A 24568-nucleotide genomic window follows, 5' to 3' on the forward strand; every position below is an offset into this window, starting at 1 on the left:
GACCAATATACTCATGACCATGTGTCATAACAAGAAAGTTTTATTTGTGGTCCAAGTTTTAGAAGAAATGAGATATTGAATAGGAAGATTTGCACTCAAACACACTTTCTATAAAAGTATGTTCATTTAACACACTTTCTGTCCATGGAGCACTTTTTTGCCAAATTTTCTACTGTTCACATAATTTATAGACTATTTTAACCTTCATCATGTAAGTTAAGGTATAACTAGAGAGAGAAACGCAGTTTGTATTACAAATAATAAGAACCATTTGATTGAAACTATTAGTTAAAATTCAATGGACAAGATTTTCTATCATATTTTTTTTTTCTATACTTTACTTTTTTTTTTCCTACTCTCTTTGTAACCACTTTATTTAATTATTATGACATATATTTTTGATTTTGTTTTTATGATTGATCATAATTTTATTTTTTCTATATTTTAAGATCCATTTTACTATATTTAAAATGAATAATTATAATATACATTATCCAATTATAATGGAATATTTGTTGATTGTTATATGTGGATGATAAAAATATTTTATTATGTGGATACTTTTTTGTGGATACTATATTTATTCTAAAATCAAGTCCACATGGACGATGAGTTATACACGTCCACTAAAAACTACTTAAGTTTTGGTGAAGTAGTCATTGTTAACTATCAAACAATGTTAACCTCATCATATCCCCAAAAAACCTAAGCATGAAACCGTTCATCATATCATATCCTAAACTCTAAATCAGAAACCTCTAAGCCCTAAGCCCTAAACCCTAAACCTCTAAGCCCTAAACCCCAAACCCTAAATCCTAAACTATAAACCTTAACCTTAGATCATAATAATAATCATAAATTTAATTTCATAGCAATTTTAACAAATGTAGCCAAATATGAAGATCTTTTACTACAAAACATGAAATTGACCCAGCCCAACCTGTAAACCCTGAACCTTAAATTAGGCCAAAATTTTGACTACTTGCATTACATTCTTTATAAATTTCCAAATTTATTTATATTGTTCGCGATTATGTGGATGGTTAATATGCATAGATGGATACTTATTTTGGATGACCAATTAATCAAACAACTTGTGGTTTTGTAAAGTAGTCATGGTTAACTATCAATCGATTTTAATCTTTCATGTCCATAAAATCAAGTCCACATGGATGAGTTATACACATCCACAAAAAACTACTTGTGTTTTGGTGAAGTAGTCATTATTAACTATCAAACAATTTTAATCTCATCATATCCCCTAAAAATCTAAGCATGAAGCCGTTCATTATATCTTATACAAAACCTCAAACCCTAAACCCTAAACCCTAAACCTTTAAACCCTAAATCCTAAACCTTAAACCCTAAACCCTAAATCTTAAATCCTAAACCCTAGAGTCTAAACCCTAAAGCCTAAATCATAAACTTTTACCTTAACCTTAGATCATAAACCATGATCATAAATTTATTTTCATTGCAATTTTAACAAATGTAGTCAAACTGAAGATCTTTTACTAGAAAACATAAAATTGACCTACCCCAACCAGTAAATCCTAAACCTTAAATTAGGCCAAATTTTTGACTTCTTGCCTTACATTCTTTATAAATTTCAAATTCATTGATATTGTTCACTATTATGTGGATGGTTAACATGCATAGATGGATACTTATTTTTGGATGATCAGAGAAAAAAATATATGAATGCCTAATTAATTAAAAAAAAATGTGGTTTGATAAAGTAGTCATGGTTAACTATCAAACAATTTTAATTTTTCATGTCCATAAAATCAAGTCCATATGGACGATAAGTTATACACGTCCACTAAAAAATACTTTTGTTTTGGTGAAGTAGTCATTGTTAACTATCAAACAATTTTAACCTCATCATATCCCCTAAAAACCTAAGCATAAAACCGTCCATTATATCTTATACTAAACCCTAAACCCTAAATCCTAAAATTTCGATCATAAACTATAATCAGAAACTTAATTTCATAGCAATTTTAACAAATGTAGCCAAATCTGAAGTATTTTTACTAGAAAACATGAAATTGACCTACCCCAACTTGTAAACCATGAACCTTAAATTAGGCCAAAGTTTTGATTTCTTGTATTAGATTTTTATAAATTTCTAAATTTATTGATGTTGTTCTTAAATGGTAAAGAAAGATTTGGAAATTATATTACTGATTTTTGTGCTAGAAACACTTGGAATCCATCGCCTCAATTCTTTGAGCTTAAGAGAAAGATTTCATTGAAAAAATTCTATAACCAAGTGTTAAACTAGAATTATTCATTTAAACATGTCCACATGTTCATGATTTGTATGACATAATACACCATTTTGCTTATTTCATTTAGAAAATATTGATGCTTTTCTCTAACAAAAATTATATATTTTTGTGTCTACACTTTCCAACTAACAAAAATTTTATATTTATTTAAACAATGAAAGAGAGAAAAAAGAATGAAAAAGAAACATGTGAATTGGGTAACTAGAGAGAGATTTATAGTTTGACGGCATTGTTGTAAATAGAGTTATAGTGAAAGGATATGATAGTTAATAGACATAGAGAAAATGTCAAAATAGTAGAAAGTGTGTCACATGGCAAATACTTTTGAAAAAAGTGTGTTAGAGTGCAAATATTCCTATTGAATATGACAAAAAAAGAGAAAAATTCCAATTTATCATATGTATCTTCCAATGAAATTTTGTGTGTAGGACCTGATTTTAAGGTATTGGATCAATATTAATAGGATAAGTGTCTACTGACCATGTGTTAGTCCTAGCACATAAGGCGATCTGAAGTAAAGCATTTGGAACGCAATGTCATGGTCGGTAATTGAATTTCGGAGTGGCAATGTTTAGGTCGTGACGTTTTGGTTTGTGTGGTTTCATCCGAGTCAAAAGTACGAAGAGACACAACTCATTGTCTTGTAGTGACTGATGTTTGTTTTCTATAATAATCAATTTTGTCTGTATGTAAATAACAAGTTTCAGGTAAATAAAATAAATTTTTTGTCTGAGATGGACGAACGATAAAGCAAAGGAGTGCGTACTTGCCGATAACAACACAGAAATATGTTTGGTTTATCCAATTTTGCAGAAATATGTTGTCTTTGGATTATTTTCGTTTTTGTCAGCAATTGTCAGATGTAAAATGTAACGAATACTAATAAACACATGTTTTGTAGTGATATAGTATTATAATGTCACCTTGGTTTGTTAAGATAGACATATAGACAACGTCAACAAAATCGATTGATACTTTTATTAATCAAATTCGAATTAAATACAAAGTTACAATGAAGAGGTATCTAGTAAAATTTACTCACATAGCCACGGCTTCGTGTGCATGTAGAATTAACATGAGAGATATTATAACTTTTTTCACTATGATGCAGAATTAACAATCCTGCTTCGTGTGCATGTAGAAATCCTATACTCACGGACCAGATTAAGAAGTTATTTTCCTCTACATCATTTTGATCAAAACGAACCAAACATACAAATGTAGTTAGTAATACTGAAACAAAAGCATTACTTTATTATCATGACCAATTAAATAGACTACAAGAGTCTATTAGTGTATTAGACATTTTTTGAAAAATAAATAAATAAGTAAGCAGTTTTTGTTAGAAATTTGAAGAATATGCACTTTTTAGCTTTTATGAGATAGTGAATTTGTGAGAGAGAGTATAAGACAAAAATAAATAGAAAGACAATTAGAGAGAGTATAAGACCCCACTTGATATGATCCCAGTCCACGGACGTGAGCTACGAACGTACGGATGAAACTTGAACCAGCGGTACGAAACGAATGGACGTCTCGGCTAGGCTGCGGAACGGAAGGAAACGAATAGGGAACGTGATTCAGACACTAATAACTCCAAAGGAACGATAGGAACAAACAGATAGAGGTTCACGAGGGGATGCTCGACTCGCTAGTCTCTTGAACATATGGGAGTAGAGGTGGAACGAGGTAGCGACACACGAGGGATGGATCTCCTTGTGATACGGCTGAGTTAGAAGATTACGAACCCGGTTCGTGAAGCTTCTAGAGTTTCGTTTCAATCACTGAAAACGAGAGATAGAGAACACTTTGATTTTTATTACCAGTCTAACCTTTACATTATGGAGTCTAGGCCCTTTAAATAGCCTGGCCATTACAATGGAACTCTAAACCCTAAAAACGTGGGTCAAAACAAAACGCAGCATCCAGAAAATAATTTTAAAAGAAAAGGGTCATAAGCGAGAATAAACAAAGGATAGGATGGCCACGTGGCCGGAAGTGGTCCACGGCCATGGCCATGCATTAGGGATCATAACCTCGTTAAAACCTCCCTTGGTAAACCTATTGGGACAAACTTAAGGTAGGAAAAAGGTTACTACTACCCTAACGACTTGGAGGTCATCACCCTTGTGTAATGGTGAAGACTGAGAGAAGAACCTCGGTTGGCTGTCCGGTGGGTTGAACGGTTCCATGGTCAAACGCCTCTTGTTCTTAGACAAATGCTTGGACAAAGATGAGACACTTCTTTCTTGCGGTCCTAGCTGATGTCTGGCTCCTTGTTGTAGCTCCGGGTGTTAAATTCGGTGCTTGGGTTGATGGCCGCCTCGGGCCGGTCGAGGCTGCATCCACGGTTCCATATGCAGTCCTGTCCTCGTCTATGTCCTTGTACTGGGAATCGTCCTGGGTTCCATCATTACCTCCCCCTTGAAAAGGTTTTGCCCTTAAAACATCTTCCTCGGTACCTACATCAAACGGGACCAAATCAGACACATTGAATGAGGTTGATGTTAAGTACTCACTGGGCAGTTCGAGGCGGTAGGTGTTATCGTTGATCTTCTCGATGACTCAGAACGGTCCATCACCGCGGGAGCTCAGCTTGTCCTTCCTCTTTTGTGGGAACCGTTCTGGCCGTAGGTGCAACCAAACCCAATCGCCCTCCTTAAAGACCATGGTTTTGCGGCCTTTGTTTGCTGTCTGCACATAGTGTTTGCTCTGCCTCTCAGTGCGACCCTAACGTCAGCATGAATCTTCTTGACAAGTTCGGCCTTTTCCAACCCGTCCTAGTTCACTATCTTGCCATGTGGTAATGGCAGCACATCCATAGGGGTCAGTGGTTTAAATCTGTATGCGACTTCAAACGGCCACTTCTTGGTGGTCGAATGTGTGGCTAAATTGTAGGCGAACTCCACAAGTGGTAGGCACTCGACCCAGTTCTTCTTGTTGCTGCTTACGGTGGTTCGCAACAATGCTCCAAGGGTGCGGTTGACGACCTCGGTTTGGCCGCCCGTCTGCGGATGACACGCGGTAGAGTATAGGAGCCGCGTGCCAAGCTTCCTCTACAAGGTTCTCCAGAAGTGACCAAGGAACTTGGGCTCTCGATCTGATACGATGGTGCAGGGTAGGCCGTGCAGTCTCACTAGTTTGCGGAAGAACAGGTCGGCGATGTACATGGCGTCGTTGGTCTTGTTACAAGGCACAAAGTGGGCCATCTTGGAGAATCGGTCAACTATTACGAAAATGGAATCCTTCTTGTCACATGGAGGAAGAACAAGAACAAAGTCCATAGATAAGTCAGCCCATGGTCTTGATGCGATCGGAAGTGGTGTGTAGAGACCGTAGGAATGCGTAGTCGACTTGGCCATCCTACATGGGATACACCTCCCATAAAACTTCTCAACCATGCACTTCATCTTAGGCAAATAAAAGTGCTCCTTCAGAATGGCCAAGGTCTTTGCCACGCTAAAGTGACCCGTAAGTCCACCTCCCTCATCAATAACTCTCGCATAGACCGTTTAGGATGCACAAACGCCTCTCCTTGAACAGGAACCCATCTCCTCTGCCACTCTCAGGACCGCAATCTCTTGAGTTATAGGTATCTAGGGAACCCTTCGTCCCCTCAAGAACCCCCATCTCCTCATGAGTAGTTCAGGACCCCCCGTCCTTACAGCAACCAGTCATAACGTCTATAAGCATTTCCTCAACCAGGACCACCCCTTGTGATCCGCGTAGAACATCGCAATGTCCTACCAACAACCATATTCTCTCCCGGAATATCACCTCCACCTGGGCCACTCCTAGGCTACACTCTAAAACATCCCAACCACTTTTAATGTTCACACACATTCTTTCCAAAAATAGACATGTTCTAACTTTCCATAAAACTTTTTATTTTTAGAAATTTTCTATTTATGTAATCTTTCTATTTCAGAATCGCATAATCCCTTAACCCATTTCACATCAAGATTCCATAAGAACTAATCATCTTATAGAGGATGATACTAGGACTCCATACCACATCCAAATTGACTAACTATTTATAATCAATTCTGTCACACAACAACGATTCACAATATCATGCACCAAGCAACAAGAAAATATTTCCACCAATTAAATTCTCTTAAACCATTCTAACACCAATCCATTTAACCTCCCTAGAACCGTAAGGGCTCTGATACCAAAATAAAACAACCCGATCCGTTTTTTTATAATAGTAATAATATAATTAAATACCCCATAATATTTAATTACAATCCAAATAATAAACCAATAACAAATTAACATACATAGCGGAAGACAAACCAAACAAACTCCAATTTAATAAATATACCATATCAATTAAAACCAATAAAAATCATCAACCTAACATGCTTCTAAACCAGGTTCCAACATAAATAATATAACCAAGAACACAAAACTTAGACCCTAGATCATCCTCCTCCTAATTGGCATGATTCCACGCTACACATGCATTACCTGCACCACAAACACAATGAGATGCGTGAGTATTACCAGAAATACATAGTGAGGTGATCCTCCCATCTACGAGCTATACACACAAGCAAAACAAGATGAGATTGAACAATCTCACAAGTGATTTGCTTGTGTGTATAGCTCGTAGATGGGAGAATCGCCTCACTAGGTATTTCTAGTAATACTCACGCATCTCATTGTGTTTGTGGTACAGGTAATGCATCTATAGGGTGGAATCATGGCGATGAGGAGGAGGATGATCTAGGGTCTTGATTGTGTATTCTCGGTTATGTTATTTATGTTGGAACCTGGTTTAGAAGTATGTTAGGTTGATGATTTTATTAGTTTTAACTGATATGGTATTTTTATTAAACTGAAGTTGGTTTGGTTTATCTTCCGCTGTGTATGTTGATTCGTTGTTGGTTTATTATTTGGATTGTAACTAAATATTATGTGGTATTTAATTATATTATTATTATTAAAAATGGACCGAGTTGTTTTACTTAGTGTTTTTTTTTTTTTTTTTTTTTGGAAAAACATGCTTAATGTTTTGGGATCCCTAATGTTTTCCATATTACCAAAAAAACAATAGAGTATTGGTGTTTTTGAATTCCATTGAGTCATAAATTAGAGAAGAAAGAAAATTAGTCTTTAGTTCTCATCGGGTCTGAATATAAAAACGAAAGAGAAAATTGTATACCAAAATCAAAGAAATAAAATGATTAAATATGCTGATACAAAAATCAAAACTTATTATATAAATGATAGACAGGTTTTCACCCAGGGTATCAATTCCCTATGCAGTTGTAGTACAAAGGGTTATCAATCCAAATGGTTGTCTATTGCTAGCAGGAAGGATATGATCAGTACAATACAAGTCAAGCCAAGCAGATAGGGTTTTACTTCTAACAGTCCTAAAATAAACAAAAGAAAAGAATATAAACAAAGAAACCACACGACTTAAGCACTCGATGCAAGCAATCGAGTACAGGATCGAGTGGGGTGGTCGAGTATGCAAGTGAGATATGAACAGCTCGAGGTATTACTCGATAGAGGTTATCGTGTACCTGATCGGGTAGGTAGTCGAGTAAGTAAAGGAAATGCAAATAATTAAAATACGAAAGTTCCTAAGGATGGGGGTAATCGAATCCTAAGTGTTCTAGACCAGTACAGATGCCTTACATGCCTCAAGCAATTATTTCCTAGACAATGAACCTCTAAAACCTTGTCACCACACTCTCGCACTAGCAACAATCAACCTTGAACACATTACCACACTGTCGCACTAGCAATATGAACAAGCAGGCATTAAGATCGATCCATTATTGTCACTAGACTCGAACTCATCTAATTTCTTACTCATAGTCAAGTAAACCTCTAGCATTAGCTAAATCAAACATTTTATCTACTCCTTTCGGCCTGTAGCATTAGTAAACGCCCTAGATCTAGCTAATCTCAACCTCTCGGTCTGTTGACAACATTAAGAACACCAACCTAGAAGGAAATCTATCAATCATTTACAATCAACTAAGGCATCCTATCCGATAAAGAACACAAAATCATCTATCCCATCCCTAGAAACTTTACTACACTACTCGGACATAGAAACAAATAACAAAGCAACAAAAATGAATGAAAGTGACATTGTATTAAAAGATAGAGTAGAGTAGAAGGAGTACAAGATAGAAATCTAAGAAAACTACAAAATAAAAATGCAAAACGAAAAGAAAATATTTGACTCGCTCAGTTCTCTCACAGAAGCTCTCGCTCTCTGGTTTGAGGGTCTGCGGCGTGCTCGTTTGTGAGCTAGGGGAAGAGGGGGTTTATATATGGAAACCGTTTGACCTAGCTTCCTAGACCTGCCCGATGGTCTACTCGATAGGGTACACGAGGGTGAAGTCGGGTTACTCCTCGGGTGGATCTTTGGGTTGCTCTTCATGCTCTTGGATCCTCCTCGATCGTGTTGGGGTTCGGACTTGTTCTTGCAGCTCGATGGCTCCTTCGGGTACATGCTCGATTTGTCCTTGTTTTTCCCCATTTTTGGCTCTTTAGCACCTGTTTTCATCCAAAATATGCAAATCTAGAAATGCAACACCCTAAATGCTCTAAAAGTGAATTCCTGTAGTTAATGACCTAAAAATGCTAAGTTAGAAGTATGAACAATGCAAAATATGGACAAAAATGGATCCCAAAAACATATAAAAAGGAGAGTTATCAGACCTCCAAACTTAAATCTTGCTAGTCCTCTAGCAAGAAAGTAAGAGGGTACGGTTTGAAAGTGGGGACTCATAACCTTAAGATGCTAATCGAAGGATTCAAGCTATAGTCCTTAAAGATAGTTTAATGGTGCTAAGATCAATCAACATACTTACAAATATTTTTCTATGCTTATCACCATGCATCGATCTAGCTCAACCTCCAACTAAAGATAAAGAACATCTCTTTCACATTCAATTAAGTGTTTGGCGAATTCTTGCAAATGGAAGGTGAATCAATCTCAATCGGTTTCAAGGGTAAGGCTTTTTAGCAAGGTGGTTTCAAACAAATTCTTTGGGTGGTTTTCTCTCAAATGAAGGAATGCTAGACAGTTGTGAAAACTATCTAAGACTGAGAACAATTTGGGCATACAAAGCTTAACTCTTGATGATCTACCCTTTTCTCATTCACTCTTTTTGTTTTTAAACCCCCTAGAATTAAACTACCTACATCCTTGATTTTAACTCTTTTTTACTCCCTAAGGTTTAGACTTTTAGACTTTAAATTTCTACCTCTTTCTCTTTTCTCTTTTTTTTTCTTTCTTTGCTAAACTCTTAATATAAATACATATCCTTTTCTTTCTTTCTAGGAGACTATGCTAATTGATTTTAACCTGTTTTTTTTATTTATTCCACAACCCAACCCCAAATAAACATTATAACCACCTATCTTTCAAAACTGAATCTATTAGCTAGTTCAAATTCTAACTTAGCTAAATCAAGAGGCAGTTCTTTGTCGTTCTCAATATTCTCAAGATTTCACAACCTATAGCACAATGAAAGAGGCCTCACTCAACAATTCACAACAAGGTTTGAAAGAAAAGTTTGGGTTCAGGGGTAGGACAAATGAATCGGATAAAACGAAAAGATTGGTAAAAAGTGGAGTGCTAACCCGAGTTTAAAGTTACCATGAGCAAGTATTCAAGTTCCATAAGCAAGACAATTAAAGTTCAAATTAAATCCAATAATATAGAGATTTTCAAGCAAGTGGAGGAAGCATTCAAACGACACAAAGGGTCTAAGCAAAGATTTTTCATTTTTTTCCAAAGATTGATCTAGCAACAATGATCTGTGACTAAGGGCTATAGCTTCAATCCTAAGGTTTGATTTTAAACAAGGTGGTTTTAATCATTGTCCCCTAAGATGCATATGCAACAATCCTATATGAAACAAACTAGACTCAATCGTAATATGTAAATGCAACTACAAGAACACTCTTTTTTTAATATTTTTTATTTTCAAAATTTTTCAAATTTTTTTGGGTTTTTTAATGCACATATATGCAGACTCAAATGAATAAAACTAGCATGCAAAAATTTGAAATAATAAAAATAAGAAAATAAAACACAATGTTAAATATATGTAATGATATATACAAGGGTGGAAAAGAATCCCTGTGTATAAAAGTTGGAAAAGAATCCTAGAATAACACAAAATGAATTAAACTAAATGCAATGATATATACAAGGGTGGATGAATTGGTACCTCATGGGTTGGAGAAGATGGAGGTTGCAGCAGCCTCCATACTCGCCAACGTGTAGCCAGGGTCGTCTCCGGCTTCAGCAGGTGCCGGTGTTTGCTTGTCAGAGAGCTCAGAAATGCGCACAGACGACCTACTCGGACCAGCATCCGAGGGGTTGATCGAGGGTGGGATCGCGTAGCTCATCTGGTAGGGTATCGGGTAGTACAATGGAAATGGCGGAAGAGGTCCAGAATGATCACCCGTGTATCCACTCGCAGGGTGCATCGTGTACGGCATCGTGAATGGCATCTGGTAGGGCGGAGGGAAAATACCAGCATAATCACCCGATTGGGTGCTCGACGGGTGCATCTGATAGTTCATCGTGTATCCCATCGGCTTGGGCGTCGGGTAAGCGTCAGAATGGCTTCTCCTCGATGCTTCTGGTCGGGTGATGTTCTCCTCAGCTCGGGGCTCGTATGATGATGCTCTTTGAGGTTCTGGAGGTGGCAGTCCTCGAGTTCCTCCTAGCGGTCCGCTTCTTCCCATCCAAACTGGTGCTTATGCCGAGGTAGGAGCTGAGGCACAGCTTGCCTTGTCTTGCAACTCCTTGATTTGACCTTCCATTGTCTTCACTGAACCAGCAAGATATTTTACCTTCTTCGCCAAGAACATGTTCATCTTCTTCAGCCAGCCGATCCTCTTGTGAGCTTCCCTCACTCCAACCGGTTGCTTTTGAGAGCACACATACTCCTCAAAATTGAATTCCTCGTAGCTATCTCCTTGTCTTTGCCCGGTCTCCTCTCTCTTTTCAGCTTCAGACTCCACCTCCGGGTTGTACAGCTCCTCCAAAGGTGGTGCGAAGTCAATGTTGTTTCCCAGCCGAACCTTGGTGCATATGACATTAGGCAGGACCATTTGAGCAGCTCCGGCGGTTGGATGGACAAACTTGAACAGCGTCATGTCATTAGGCCTCTCATAAGCCAAAAGTCTCGCCAGCACGAGGTAATCCGCATCCTGCCATCTTGGTTCGTGCACAATTCCCTTCAAGGGCACATCGCATGCCACTAAGATCGGTGTGACTAGTCCCCCAATGGAGATCTCTCCGCCTCCTTCTCTCTTCTTCATCGCCCACGATTTCGGGTAGAGGAATTGATCGAGTAACACAAACACCATACTAGTATCAGCAACATCTCCTACTAGTGGTGTTCCATCCCTAGCGCTATCCAAAACTCCACACAGTGCAATATCTAACAGTTGGAGCTCATGGTCGCTCACATTCCCAGTCTCTTTTCTAGCAAAAAGAGTGCATGCGAGGGACTTATGAAAATACCTCAAGACAGGGCTCCTTATTTGAGCGGATTTGGAGCTTGTGGACTTGTAGGGGTTCTTGTCTCCTATTGTCAGCCATAGGGACCTCATTTCCTCCTTGCTAACCTCCATCCCTTCTCCACTACCAGCTTTGAAGCCATAAAGCTTCTCCATCTCCTTGAAACTGAGTCGGTAGTCCTTGTTCCTCACGGAGAAGGTGATAAACCCGATCTCCCCATTGGGTAGTAGGGTCGGGTGGTCCTCGAAATAGTGCAGCTTCAACGTCGAAAGGAAGTGGACCGTCTCCTCCTCATATGCTTCAAGGTGGGCTCGCACCATCTGGCCCAGGTGGCACATGTCGAACAGAAACTCGACATCCCTTGCGATGCCCAACATCTTCATGGTCTCGCGGTGAGGGTATCGGGTACCAACGAAGCTCATCTTCCAGAAAACTTTGAATAGTCTTGCCAGAGTATCCACCTCCTTCTGCTTTAGCCTCCGCGAGGCTTGGCGGGTCCTCTCTCTCTGCTCCTCTTCTCTCTCTCTTTCCTCCTCCTCGGTGTGTTGATCTTCTTCCTCAACCGCTCTCTCAACTATCTTCTCAGCCTTCTCTGAAGCCGGTCTCTTCCCCCTTGCAACCGCGGCTCTGCTCCTTGATCGAGAGGTTTGGATCTCCCCTTGCTCTTCTCCTCCAGCATCAGAATCGACCTCCACAGGGTCAGTAAGGGTATTTTTGGAGGTAGACAGGTCCCTACGTCGAGGAGAACGGCGGACAGCACTCGCCATTGGACTCGGTGAGCGAACTCGGGGGGCCTACTCGATCGGTTACAAGAGTATCGGATTGGTTGGTTGATCGGGTAGAGCATCGGGTTGGAGAGGCAAAACGTCCAGCCAACGGTTGGGAATGTGGAACGTTTCGTCTCCCTTGAGACTCTCGAACTTCGACGGCATCATCTCCGGTTGTAGCAGGGCGGAGGTTGATCTTCTTCCCTTCCTTTGGTAGGTTTTAGCGATTGGCTCCATGTTTGATTCCTTGAGAAGAAAAAGGCTAAGTCTCGAGGTTAATAGGGTTAGTACCAAAGAAACCGAATAAAGCTTGAGATGGAGAGAGAATAGAATCTTATGGAAACTAAAAAGCTTTAGAGTATAGGAGAGACTTATCGGTGGTAATGAGGGAGAAGAGTCTCGAAACCCCCTTAAATAGGCTAGGGTTTGGTTAGTGGGCTTCACCGAGAGTGGGCTTCCTTGTGGAATTCGGACTTCACTCGCCACCCGAGCAGGGACACGATCAGGCGTGTCGAGTACGGTGTCGGATTGACCCTCGAGTTCCCAATTTTCCTCTTTTCAATTTTCCATTTTTTTTTGTTTTTTTTTATTTATAATAAATTTGCAAAAAGAGAAAAATAAATAAAACAAATAAACTAAAATATAAAAGATACCTTTGGGAATTCCTCCCAAATGAGCTTGTTTAAAGTCACTAAGCTTGTTTCTTCATGCTCCTTAAGCATGGGGTCCATGTAGAAAGGGTTCTGGAATCCTCTCCACTGTAGCAGGCTGGTTCAACAGATTTTCCAGGTTTTGTCCAGGTTTTAAGGCAAATGTGGTGTTGACCTCTTCAAGATGTTGCACCTTCCTTTGTTTGGTCTTTGTAGAGAAAGCTTGACCATCAATGGTTGGCCTCTTAAGGAGGTTGGAAATATATGTTGGATTAGATTCTCCATCAATAATAAAGTATCTTGAGCCATTCACGGGGGATTTATTCAAGGCTCGATTCGCAGACTGTCATTTTAATGAGTCTGTTTTCCTAACATTAGGGGGAGAAAATAAACAGCTGGATAAAGATAAAAATTGGAATCAATTGTCAATGGCTTATCTTGATCCTCGGACTAAAGAGTGTGAATTAGAAGTCCAAAAGATAATTCATTTATAGAGTTTAGCAAATCAATTGCCAGACACGTTTGCTGACCCAAAAAGTGTAATCAAATCATATATACTAGCTGTAAATGCTCCAATAAGAATAAATATCCCAGAAGGACAAAATCAAAATGCTAATGAGTCTAAGACACGTTTGAAACGTGGTAGACCCGTTGGTTCCAAAGATAAAAATCCTCGAAAAAGAAAAGGAGCAGAAATTAGCAATGGTGAAACAGAAGAAATAATTATGAAAGAAAAATCTCGGGAAGAGACCTTAGCCATGACAAAGAAAGAAATTCAGGTACCTGATAATGAAGAGATCTCAATTAATTATGTCTTGTGTGGAATAAAATGGAACCGAAAGCAAATCGACGTCGATGATATGTTTGCATACAATGTAGCAGTTGATGTTATGGATGAGGATCATGAACCAACATATATTGAAGAGTGTACACAAAGAAGTGATTGGCCAAAATGGAATGAAGCAATAGATGCCGAATTAAAATCTCTTGCAAAGAGAGAAGTTTTTGGACCAGTAGTCTGTATACCTAAAGGTGTAAAACTAGTGGGACATAAATGGGTTTTTGTACGAAAGAAGAATGAAATTGGTAAAATTGTGAGGTATAAAGCATGTTTAGTTGCACAAGGTTTTTCACAAAGACCTGGAATTGATTATGAAGAGACATACTCTCCTGTGGTGGATACAACTACTTTCAGGTTCCTCATTAGTCTGACAATAAAAGAAGGACTTGATTTACGTTTAATGAATGTAGTCACAGCCTATTTATATGGACCATTGGAAAATGATATTTATATGAAAGTCCCAGAAGGATTTAAACTGCCTGAAGCAGTGAAACCTAATTCTCAAGATCAATACTGCATAAAATTAAATCGATCTCTTTATGGATTAAAACAGTCAAGGCGTATGTGGTATAATATTTGAAGAGAGAATTCGAGATGAAAGATCTCGGGAAAACCAAATTTTGTTTGGGACTACAAATTGAACACCTAAAAATGGTATTTTGGTACATCAAGAGACATACACGGAAAATGTGCTTAAAAGGTTCTATATGGATGGAGCACACCCCTTAAGTAGTCCAATGGTTGTAAGAACACTTGATGTGAAAAAGATCCATTTTCCGCCCTCGGGAAAATGATGAAAAAGTTCTTGGTCCTGAAGTACCATACTTAAGTGCAATAGGGGGGTTAATGTATCTTGCTAGTCATACAAGACATAATATATCATTTGCGGTGAATTTATTAGCAAGGTTTAGCTTATGCTCAACTCGAAGGCAATGGAATGGGATTAAACTTATACTTCATTACCTTCAAGGTACGAAAGACATGGGTTTATTATTTTCAAATTTATCCAGGAAAGATTTAATTGGTTTTGCAGATGCAGGATACGTATCTGATCCCCATACTGGTAGATCGCAAACAGGATATGTATTTACATGTGGAGGTACTGCTATTTCCTGGCGCTCTATGAAGCAAACTATTACAGCCACTTCTTCTAATCACGCAGAAATTTTAGCCATTCGTGAAGCTAGTCGTGAGTGTGTATGGTTAAGATCCATAATTCATCATATCCAAGAAGATTGTGTTCTATGTGCAGGGAAAGATGCTCCAACAATTATGTATGAAGACAATGCTGCATGCATCGCACAACTTAAAGACGGATACATCAAAGGCGATAGACGGATACTCTACCAAAGTTCTTCTACACACACGACCTACAGAAAAATGGCGATGTACGCGTTTTAAAGATTCGTTCGAGTGAAAATTTGGCGGACTTATTTACCAAGGTGCTACATGCTGCTACTTTCAAGAAGTTGATTTATCATCTCGGATTACGTCGTCTCAAAAATCTCAACATGTGTACTCATCAGGGGGAGTAGTTGCACGATGCACTCTTTTTTCCTTAACTATGGTTTTTCTCATTGGGTTTTCTTGCTAAATTTTTTAATGAGGTAGCATTTCCGGCTTATTCTGAATTACATTTTTATAATGAACATCTAAGGGGGAGTGTTATGAATAATAGATGGATGCCCATTATAAGACCCATTTTCTAGAAGTCTCTAGAATTACTTGTAAACTAGGTTTACTTTGTCATCAAGCAAAATCCTCTCTTTGTACTCCTATATAAATGACATTTCATTCATTGAAATATGACACTTATATCTTCCTCCTCTTTTATCTATCTATAACATTTACTTTATTAATTTACTCTTATTCGTTTTAACCGGCTCATGGGTTTATAGTTCGCCGATCTTAATCAAAGAACGGAAATTGGTTGCATATTTGTAAAAAAAAAAAGCTATATTAAGCAAGTTTCAAAGTTCATAGTATGTTGCCCATTCTAAATAAGGATTATAACCTCTTTTCACTATGATGCAGAATTAGCAATCCTGCTTCGTGTGCATGTAGAAATCCAATACTCACGGACCAGATTAAGAAGTTATTTACTCTACATCATTTTGATCAAAACGAATCAAACATACAAATATAGTTAGTAATACTGAAACAAAAGCATTACTTTATTATCATGACCAATTAAATAGATTACACGAGTCCATTAGTGTATTAGACATTTTTTGAAAAATAAATAGAAAAGTAAGCAATTTTTGTTAGAAATTTGAAGAATTTGTATTTTTTAGCTTTTATGAGATAGAGAATTTGTGAGAGAAAGTATAAGACAAAAGCAAATAGAAATACCAATATACTCATGATCATGTGTCATAACAAGAAAGATTTATTTGTGGTCCTAGTTTTAGAAGAAATGAGATATTGAATATGACAAAAAAAGAGAAAAAATCTAATTTATCATATGTATCTTCTAATGAAATTTTGTGTGTAAGACCTGATTTTAAGGTATTGGATCAATATTAATAGGATAAGTGTCTACTGACCATGTATTAGTCCTAGCACATAAGGCGATCTGAAGTAAAGCATTTGGAACGCAATGTCATGGTCGGTAATTGAGTTTCTGAGTTGCATTGCAATGTTTCGGTCGTGACGTTTAGGTTTGTGTGGTTTCATCCCAGTCAAATGTACGAAGAGACACAAATCATTGTCTTGTAGTGACTGCTGTTTGTTTTCTATAATAATCAATTTTGTCTCTATGTAAATAACAAGTTTCAGGTAAATAAAATAATATTTTTGTCTGAGATGGACGAACGATAAAGCAAAGGAGTACGTACTTGCCGATAACAACACAGAAATATGTTCGGTTTATCCAATTTTGCAGAAATATGTTGTCTTTGGATAATTTTCGTTTTTGTCAGCAATTGTCAGATGTAAAATGTCTTAATGGTTACAACGAATACTAATAAACACATGTTTTGTAGTGATATAGTATTATAATGTCACCTTGGTTTGTTAAGATAGACATATAGACAACGTCAACAAAATCGATTGATACTTTTATTAATCAAATTCGAATTAAAGACAAAGTTACAATGAAGAGATGGAGGATCAATGAAGCAAAGAAGTACAAACTTTATTTTATGAGAACGTACGTTCGTTTTAAACAATCCAAGAAAAATACCCAAAAAAAAAATTCATCTTAAAACAAAATAAGAAGATATGACAATTGTTCCACAATACATCGAAATGTATGATTCATTCATTTTATAGGTATGCTATAAGTATTGAACTTACACGCACTGGAAGTTCGTTGGAGCTGTTCTACTGCAAACATTGAGGAGTACGGTGAGATCGATGGGAAGGTTAAGGTTGATTCCAAGTACGTTAGCCTTGACCAAAGTGCAAAGGCAGGCTGCAGCCTCAAGGTCAGCCACGCCTTGGATGAGAGAGCAGCATGGCGTTACAGGTGGGTTTCCCAATGTTAAATCCACTAGCTTGAGAACATTGGCACAAACACCGAGCTGTAGGGAATCTCTAGGACAAGCCGCAGAGGTGTATGTGAAGAAGAGGAGGTTGAGAGAAAGGAAGAGAGCAAGGTAGGTTCTTGGAGCCATTTGATTGTGGGGTTAAAAAAGTTGAAGATGAAGTAGTGAGTTTACGTTTGTTTGAGATTGGTGAAGAGAAATGTTAAGTGTTTAGTGGGTATTTATAGTGTTTTCATTAGGACAGAAATTTGAAGGTTTAATTGATAATTTGTCTTTAATAGGGGATTAGTTGACTAATTTTTTATAGATATGATTTGATTATTAAAGAACATCTAATTTTTCATTGTACTAATTAGCCCGTAATCTCTAAGAGTATCTGGATCTTATTATTTTATGGTAAGAAATTATTTATCCATAACAAAAATGTTGTGGTTGAAGACAACTCCCAGAGTTACAAATTATTTCAACATATGAACTGGCCTTCACGACTATTAAAAATATAATCAATATTATACTGATCAATTGTGAGAATGCCATAAAAATTGGAGAATTTTTGAGTAATACATTTTTTTTGGTGCATTTATAAAAGTAATTTGTGTATAAGATTACAAACATAATTCGATAAAAATTATATTTTTACTGGCATTTTTTATAAATATTTTTTGAGAGAAGACATTTTAAAAAAGTGACACTGGAAAAGAGATATTTTCAAAATTTCCCTCATGTATAACATATCACGTACCCTTGTAATTATTCTGAAGCGTAATATCTATCATCTTGTTTGAAGAACCTTTTTTTTTTAACTCGGTCAGGCTATTTTTCAATGAGTAGCTTGTTTAGACAGATAGACTCTTGGAGAGATCGAGAATATCTTCGACAGGTTAGTATAAGGTGTAGTAAATATTATGTATTTCTTACAAAAGGAATAAAAGAATATATTTCTGTAAACAGATAGTAATGGCACAAAATCAATTATCAAAAATAATAATCAAGTGAAACGAAGCTGAACTTGCTGTATATTTTTCTTTTTATAAGTTGACCCGATATATGTGGGATGTGTGCAAACTGCAAAGATTTGATTCACATATGACATAACCAATAGTATACCAAATAAATTCTGATGGTTAGTGTTTTCCTTGTTTTTTTTTTTTTTGGAACAAACATGCTTAGTGTTTTCCATGTTACCAAAAAAACAATAGAGTATTGGTGTTATTTAATTCCATTGAGTCATAAATTAGAGAAGAAAGAAAATTAGTCTTTAGTTCTCATCGGGTCTGAATATAAAAACGAAAGAGAAAATCGTATACCAAAATCAAAGAAATAAAATGATTAAATATGCTGATACAAAAATCAAAAGTTATTATATAAATCAAGTTACGTAATGTTTTAATTAAGAGCTAGTAATTATTCTTTTTGAATCCTTAACAAATTAATCGAGTCAGATAGTTTGAAATAAACGAAAGAAAATTTAAAATTAAAAAAAAACCGTTCAGATGAGACTTAATAATATCTATACTATTAAAACAGAATTACACATTGACCAACTTTTGGATCATGACTTTGTTTCGGTAGTTTTTAAATAAAAAGTTAGTATTCAATAATTATTTATACATTAGTATATCATTAAAATAAAATTCTCTAACTTTTCAAATTAAGATGGATAAGCGCGGGTCATTTAATATCCGATTAGTTGGCCTGATTTTCTCTTCAAATATTTACCGGTTATTATCTAAATGAAATTAAATCTTGGCCACTGATTTTTTCAATGATTTTAATTTAAACCATATATTTTGATTTTCGAATCTTACAAAATTGCTTGGTTGCCAAGATTTCATTAATTGCAAATCTAAAACAATCTTATGAGATTATCTTATACATGAAATATTTATATTTTAGTTATAACAAAACAAGAAACAAGATTATTTTTCAGAGATTTGACATATCAAATATTAACTTCTAAATATATATATATCTAAATATATCTAATCTCACTATAAATACAATAGTTCTTAACCATTGAAATATCTCAAATTACGACTACATTTCTATATCAATATAATAAAATGATGGTTCTTCCCTTTTTTCACTCCTTTAAAAGATCCCAAGCCATACAAAAAATCATAGTGTATTCAAGTTAAAATTCTTCATAGTTGGAAAATGAATTCTACTAATTAAAGTCGGTGAATCAATCGAATTGATTCTTGCTGATGAAGCTGTATGTTTATTTAATATATTTGTATATGTATCTATACTATTAAATACAATTTGATTGATACAAAAAATTACTAATAAAATATATAGTCCCTTAATACAGCATGGGTTCTCCCCTAATATGTAAATATAACTATCGTAATCCAAACTCACGACAGTTATATATATAGTTCACGTATAAAACATTTATATTTTAAAATTATTTTACTTTTATTAATTTACTCTGGTTCATTTTAACCGGCTCATGGGTTTGTAGTCTGCCGATCTTAATCGAAGAACGAAAATTGGTTGCATATTTGTAAAAAATGCTATATTAAGCAAGTTTCAAACCACGTAGATAAAAAACACTCTCAGGCACCTTCCCCGAGGAAGCATGAGGCGGGCTATTAACCGGATCTCAACCACTCCTCCCACCAATAGAAGCTTCACAAAGCTTTATCCACTGGGTCTTCACGAACATGAGGGCTGTTCTTCAGGATTGCAACCCAGATCCAGTTTCGTTTTCCAACCAGAACTGCATCAAGCATTAACTTCTGTCTACCAAAACGGTACCAGTGATTCCTACCTTTGTATTTAATCCATCTTCCGTTCCCACCAAGATAGTTTAAACCCCCGTTATAGCCCCTTGTTTAAGTTCCTCCCTCCCGCTACCACTTTCCTGCAACCAAGACTGTTTTTGTATTTCTCTTTAATCCTTGTAACCATGTCAAACCTTTACCACCTTAAAGGTAAAGGCCCCGCAAGAGGATTTTCCCCATCCCCTCTTAAGAGAATCAGAGCTCCGGAAATAGACACAACAGATCTGATACAGGAAAATTCCCTCACCCTTATAGGGAGACTCTCTAACCCTACTGGACAGCGTATGTGGGCCCTTTTTCCTTTCCTCCTCAACCGGTGGAACCTGTGAGGCAAAGCAACAGATGCTGACTTAGGACAAGGAGTCTTCCAATTCAAATTTGACTTAGAGGAAGATATTCACCAATTCCTAGCTAATATACCTTACCACTTCGACCATTGGATGGTAATCATTCAACGATGGGAACCTAAATATCCTCCTCTTTCCCCTCCCAGCTTCCCTTCTCGCTTGAGATCCAGGGCTTACCCAAGCACTACTAGAAAAAAGAGATGGTCCATTCTATAGGCGAAGCCCTAGGAGAGATCCTAGACTGGGACATAACTTCCTCCTCAGTTAAACTCAAAATCCTAATTAACGGCTTGGAACCCATTACTAAAGAAACAATCATCGAGTTTGCGGATGGAAGTGAAGCCCTAATCTGCCTAGAATACAAAAACCTCAAAAACCATTGCTCCCACTGCCTCAGGCTGACTCATGACAAGTCCCAGTGTCTGGGTTTGCAAGCCACAAACAAGGCTCCGGTTATACAAGGTACTCAAAACCTACCAAACTCTTATCAAAGAACAACCTCAAGAAATTGCTATACCCCCCAAGATAACTTTCTACCTCCCCATAATCAACCCCAAGGTTCCAGTAAAAGTTACTTGCCCTAATCCACTGCCAACACAAGGAAGCGCTGATAACAGGCTTTTAACCCATGGTATCAATTCCCTATGCAGTTGTAGTACAAAGTGTTATCAATCCAAATGGTTGTTATGCTAGCAGATAGGATGCAATTGAAAGCAAGCAAGTCAAGCCAAGCAATAATAGGGGTTTTGTCTATCAATCCTAAAATAATAAAAGAAAACAATATAAACAAGGAACCACACGACCTAAGCACTCGATGCAAGCATTCGAGTACATGATCGGATGGAGTGATCGAGTAAGCAAGATGCGTATGAACAGCTCGAAGGGTTACTCGAAGCAGGTGATCGTGTACCTGTTCGGGTAATGGATCGAGTAAGGAATGAAAATGCAAACAGTTAAAATACGAAAGCTTCTAAGGATGGGGTAATCGACTCCTAAGTGTTCCTGACCGATACAGATGTCTTACATGCCTCAAGCAAATATTCCCTAGACAATGAATCTCTAAAACCTTGTTAAAACACTCTCGTGATAGAAACAATCAACCTTGATCACTCCCCTACCCAACTCTCGTTGGAGAAACATGACCAAGCAGGCAATATGAACCGATTCATTATAGTCAAGAAACCCCTTACTCATCTAATCTCTTAGGCTAAGTAGGTAAATCTCTAGCATCGATTGATTCAAGCATTTCATCTACACCTCTCGGTGGTAAAACACCTTAGATCTAATCTCACCCTCTCGATTTATTGATAGCATTAAGAACACCAATCTAGAAGGGAATCTATAAAATATAAACAATCAATCTAAGACATCCTAACCGATCAGGAACACAAAATCATCGATCCCATCCCGAGAAACTTTACTTCACTACTCGGAATTCATTGCAGAAAACATGAAAGAATATATAAATGAAAATTGCATTATATTAAAATATAAAGTAGAAGAGAAGAGTATAGAGTGGAAATCTAAAAGAATAACGAAAAGATGTCAAAATAAATCCTAACAAAAGTGGAAAAAATGTCTGAGTCACTCTAGATCTCTCTCAGAAGCTCTCGCTCTCTGGTTTGAGGGTCTGCGGCGTGCTAGGGCGAGAGGAAGAACCGAAGAAGAGGGGGGTTTATATATGGAAACCCCTTTGACCTAGCTTCCCAGTCCTGCCCGAGGGTCTACTCGATGGTTTGCATGAGGATGAGGTCGGGTTACTCCTCGGGTAGGTCTTCGGGTTGTTCTTCTTTCTCTCGGATCCTCCTCGATCGTGTTGGGGTTCGGACTGTTCTTCTAGCTTTATAGCTCCTTCGGGTACATGCTCGGATTTGTCCTTGTTTCTCCCTATTTTAGGCTCTAAAGCACCTGTTTTCATCCAAAGTATGCAAATGCAATAATGCAACACCCTAAATGGCCTAAATGCGAAATCCTACAGTTAATGATCTAAAATGCTAAGGTAAGGGTTTATAAACAATGCAAAATATGGACAAAAAAGGTTGCTAAAAACATGTAAATTAGAGAGTTATCAGACCCCCAAACTTAAATCTTGCTAGTCCTCTAGCAAGGAAGTAGGAGGATGAGGTTTAGAAACGGAGACTCATAACCTTTTTATGCTAAGCGAAGGATTCAAGCTATAGTCCTTAAAGATAGTTTAATGGTGCTAAGATCAATCAACATACTTACAAGTATTTTTCTATGCTTATTACCATGCATCGATCTAGTTCAACCTCCAACTAATAGTAAAGACTTGCAATTCTAAAGAACATCTCTTTCACATTCATTTAAGTGTTTGGCAAATTCTTGCAAATGGAAGGTGAATCAAGCTTAATCGGTTTCAAGGGTAAGGCTTTTTGGTAAGAGTGTTTCAAACAAATTCTTTGGGTGGTTTTCTCTCAAAATGAGGAATGCTAGACAGTTGTGAAAACTATCTAAGATTGAGTACAATTTGGGCATACAAAGCTTAACTCTTGATAATCTACTCTTTTATCATTCATCTCTTTTTAAATCAAATCCCTAGAACAAAACTACCCACAACTTTGATTTTAACTCTTTTTTTCTTTTTTTGTAATCCTTAAGGTCTAAACTTTAAACATCTACCTCTTTTTTTTTCTTTTTTTTTCTTTGCTAAACTCCTAATAATACTCCTATATATTTTTTCCCTTTTTCTAGGAGACTATAGCAAGGTCTTTTTCTCTTTTTTTTTACTTGACTCAAAGCTAATTGAACTGAACCTTAGGGACTTCTTTTTTTATTTCTCAACCCAACCCCAAATAAACATGCTAACCACCTATTTTTCAAAACCTATTCTATTAGCTAGTCCAAATGATTCTAACTTAGCCAAATCAAGAGCCAGTTCTTTGTCATTCTCAATACTCTCAATGTTTCACAACCTATAGCACAATGAAAAGGTCTCACTCAACAATTCACAACGAAGTTTGAAACAAAGGTTTGGGTTCATGGGTAGGAAAAACAAATCGGGTTAAACGAAAATATTGGTAAAAATGGAGTGCTAACCCGAGTTTAGAGTTACCATGAGCAAGTATTCAAATTCCACAAGCAAGACAATTTAAGTTCAGGTTAAGTTCAATAATATATAGATGATTCAATGTTCAAGCAAGTGGAGGAAGCATTCAAAAGACACAAGGTTATAAACAAAGATTTTTCATTTTTTCCAAAGATTGATCTAGCAACAATGAACTGTGATTAAGAGCTATAGCTTCAATCCTAAGGTTTGACTTTCAACAAGGTAGTTTTAATCATTGTCCCCTAAAATGCATATGCAACAATCCGATATGAAGCAAACTAGACTCAATCCTAATATGTAAATGCAACTACATGAACACTCTTTTTTATATATTTTTAAAAAAATTTTCAAAATATTTTTTTTTTTGGGTTTTTTCAATGCACATAGATGCATAATCAAATGAATAAAACTAGCATGCAAAAATTTGAAATAATAAAATAAAACACAATGTTATATACATTCTAGGACTCTCCCCCAAACTTAAATTACACAATCCCCATGTAAATAAAAGTCTGAAAAAGAATCCAAGAATCACACAAAATGAAATAAAACTAAATGCAATGTTATTTACAAAGGTTGGATGAATGTGGTACCTTATGGGTTGGTAAAGAAGGAGGTTGTAGCAGCCTCCATACTCGCCAACGTGTAGGCAGGGTCATCACCGGCTTCAGCAGGTGCCGGGATTTGCTCATCAGAGAGCTCGGTGATATGCACGGACGACTTGCTCAGACCAGCATCTGAAGGGTTGATCGGGTACGGCATCGCGTAGCTCATCGGGAAGGGCATCAGATAGTATGACGGGTATGGCGGG

At 37.0% G+C, this 24568-nt stretch overlaps 1 pseudogene; it reads right to left on the bottom strand.

Moving 5' to 3' along the window:
* Positions 1 to 17104: 17104 nt before the first annotated feature.
* On the bottom strand, positions 17105 to 17760 carry LOC104717428 (putative lipid-binding protein AIR1 pseudogene; annotated as a pseudogene).
* Between the last annotated feature and the right edge of the window lie 6808 nt (positions 17761 to 24568).

This window comes from Camelina sativa, chromosome 2 (assembly GCF_030686135.1).
Source record: "Camelina sativa cultivar CO46 ecotype springtype chromosome 2, ASM3068613v1".
Lineage (NCBI taxonomy): Eukaryota > Viridiplantae > Streptophyta > Magnoliopsida > Brassicales > Brassicaceae > Camelina > Camelina sativa.